Source organism: Bicyclus anynana, chromosome 13 (assembly GCF_947172395.1).
Source record: "Bicyclus anynana chromosome 13, ilBicAnyn1.1, whole genome shotgun sequence".
Lineage (NCBI taxonomy): Eukaryota > Metazoa > Arthropoda > Insecta > Lepidoptera > Nymphalidae > Bicyclus > Bicyclus anynana.
In genome coordinates, this window is record NC_069095.1 from 16,764,467 (window position 1) to 16,768,021 (window position 3,555).

General features: G+C 37.6%; 1 non-coding gene across 1 annotated transcript; it reads left to right on the top strand.

Annotated features, from left to right (window-relative positions):
• Positions 1–567: 567 nt before the first annotated feature.
• Trnae-cuc (transfer RNA glutamic acid (anticodon CUC)) lies at positions 568–639 on the top strand. Its single transcript has one exon. It is a non-coding gene; the product is annotated as a tRNA-Glu (tRNA).
• Positions 640–3,555: the final 2,916 nt, after the last annotated feature.

Here is a 3,555-nt window from a genome sequence, read left to right on the forward strand (position 1 = left end):
AATGTTGGGTCCGAGAATTGAATAATTGTACAATACAAAAAAGAACTGAATATATTTCAAAAACGCCATCTCGTAACTCCTTGTCATCATTATCATTATAAGCCTTTTTAACGGCACACTACAGCTAGGCCTTCATATAAAAGGGTTATGGAGCTGTGACCCAGGACGCTATTCCAATGCGGCGTGGTGCGCTTATGGTGACTATGACTTTTTGTCGATCATTATCAGTAGTTAATGATAATGAACTGGTCTTACTGCTTTCCGAGGCAGGGGAAATGACCACTTCTGAACTGAATGAACTTCCCAACCTGTAGCCTTAGAATTTTCATTTTTTTATAGAAATTATCTTTTTGGTCTATGGTATGACTAAATTGAACTGAAGGTAGAAAAGTCAATATAACTTACCTAACAGAAAAATTTCGGCTAACGTAGTAAATATATTTCGTTACTTTATTAACTTTAATGTTAGTTATTATCCTCTTGAGTCTGTAGTGTTATTTATGGGACTTTATGGGACTATCTGTATAAAATACGATACGATAAGAAATTTTCCACTGAACTTTCCAATCCGGTATGGTCTAGTGGCTAGGATACTTGGCTCTCACCCAAGAGGCTCGGGTTCGATTCCCGGTACCGGAAGCTCTTTTTATTATTTGCAAAAATAATGTCAACTTCTTTTTAAAAGTAATTCGGTTTTATGGGTAAAAATCGATTTTGTGTCGTTCGCAAAATCTTAGCCATCATCAAAAGATTGATATCATGTTAGGCGGTCGTGAATTTCTTTTAAATATAAAAGTTACTTTTACTTAGTTAGCTTTTAGTTTTTGGTTCTTTGTAAGGCTTAACTATAGTCATAAACACATCCGTAAACAAAGTTTAACCTGGAATTCGGCGCCACAGTGGCTTCCTATCAAGCTTACTCAGAGTCGAGCTTACTCGATATGGATAGGACCTTTTTTGTAGGTCATACACAATTGTATATTTTATTTATTAAGCTCGATTAGTTAGCTTACTTTAAGCTTTTATTACCCACTGCACTGTATTGTGTGTAGAAAAATGAAAATATTACTCTATTCTATTTAAAATGTAGAACCCAATACAACGACATCTACTGGTGATTAATTTAACTACTAGCAAACAGGCTATAGGGGCTGTAAAACTTTTACCACCCTACGTAGCAGCGATGGGTACGCTACGAACGGTACGGTGGGACATAAAACAGATTGTCCGGAACAAATAAACTGGGTCCGGACAACGTTTACGGGCAAACGAGAGTATTTTTTACGGACTTTTTTGTATAAAATAAGGAAAGTTTAGCAAATAAACTAAAAGGTTTCGTTTTAATTAATTAACTTGCAGTTTACTGTGTGTTAATTGCTTATTAGTTAATGTAGAATGTTAGAAAGTTGAGCACTTAAGGCTATGGGAGTATAAAACGTTAGAAAGTTAAATAAAAATGGCAATGCCATTTAAATTGCTTAGTTTACTAGAGATTTTTTTTTCAGGGGTCGACCACGAACCTTTGCGCTGTGCTCATTTGTCCCTCTAACTTAGTAACTAAAATATGTATAACTCGTGCGCATTAACATGACACCTGACCACCAAGCACAACTAGACAAACCCAGTACAAACATCATTTTGACAGCCTCTGTGGCGCAGTGGTATGCGCGGTGGATTTACAAGATGGAGGCCCTGGGTTCGATCCCAGGCTGGGCACATTGAGATTTTCTTAATTTGTCCAGGTCTGGCTGGTGGGAGGCTTCGGCCGTAGCTAGTTACCACCCTACCGGCAAAGACGTACCGCCAAGCGATTTAGCGTTCCGGTACGATGCTGTGTAGAAACCGAAAGGGGTGTGGATTTTCATCCTCCTCCTAACAAGTTAGTCCGCTTCCATCTTAGACTGCATCATCACTTACCATCAGGTGAGATTGTAGTCAAGGGCTAACTTGTAAAGAATAAAAAAAAAAGCCAAGTGTCAAGTTAATCCGCACGAGCTATAGTTTTGTATGAATGTTTATATATGTTATACACGTCGACAAAGTGGTAAAATAACAAAACCATGTAAAGTGACAGAGAGAGTGAAAGAGCAGTGATAGCCCAGTGAATATGACCTCTGTCTCCGATTCCCGGAGGGTGTGGGTTTGAATCCGGTCCGTGGCATGCACCTCCAACTTTTCAGTTGTGTGCATTTAAAGAAATTAAATATCACGTGTTTCAAACGGTGAAGGAAAACATCGTAAGGAAACCTGCATACCAGAGAATTTTCTTAATTCTCTGCGTGTGTGAAGTCTGCCAATCCGCATTGGGCCAGCGTGGTGGCCTAAGGCCTGACCCCTCTCATTCTTAGAGCAGACTCGAGCTCAGCAGTGAGCCGAGTATGGGTTGATAACGATGAACGATGACGATGTAAAGTGAGGATGATTTTTTTTTATTTTCGTCTACGTAGTTGTGTGGTATGTCGTTGTGTGAATATAATTTTTAAATTCGTTTGTAAAGAATTCACTTAAAACTGATAATTTTAAAGGCAAAATCACGAGAGTAGGACGGACAACAAAATTAGAAATGTACGTAGAGCTTGGGTACTTAACTAATATTGAAAATTTTCTATATCATCTTTAAGATTCAGAATATTTTGTAATGTAAAAATATTCTGAATCAATTATCAAAAATTTTCTTTTCAAATATTATGATGTCTATAAAACATCAATGCCAGAACGCCATCGATCACGATGAGGATATTATTTGAAGGCGTATTGATGGGGAATTTTATGTTTTCCTTCGTTTAAACAATCAATCAGTGTTGGATCTCGCCCGGGGAGAGAATCACTCAACTTAGGATGCTATCGACTGGCGACCTTTTTTGGATCGTTTATAATTTTCACCCAGAGATTATCACTATCGAACCTTCGTAATATCACCTGCGTAGATTCCGTTCCCGTGGAAATACGTCGATAAAATATAGCCTATATTGTTCGCTGATAATGTAGCTTTCCATTGGTGAAATATTTTTTATTTGTCCCAGTGGTTAAGAAGTGAAAGTATGAACGTTAGGATTGTGTAGGTTCTTTTTTGTTACATTTTAAGGAAATACTGTTTCTAACTGATTTATTTTGTATTCTTATCACCCTAAGCTAAGCTTCATATCGTCGGACGTCGGTCTACATGTGGATACCTCGTAACTAACAATTTTTGGTAAAAATTGATTGCAGAGTACCTACATTAAAAAATGTTTTTGGTCGCATAAAACGACTTTTAGTGATACCTAAAAGATGTTTCTTGTCTCTCCTGTAAAGTTCGTCAGTTTTCACTTACGAGCTATCACATCTAGACCGACGATATTCTTTTTCTATAGGGAGGGAGGCCGGCGGGCTAATTCACTAACTTTGACGTATGTTAAAGGAGTGTGGATTTTCATCCTCCTCCTAACAAGATAGCCCGCTTCCATCTTAGACTGCATCATCACTTACCATCAGGTGAGATGGTAGTCAAGGGCTTACTTGTAAAGAATAAAAATAAAAAAAGGTTAGTTGATATAAAATATACGAAATTGAGAT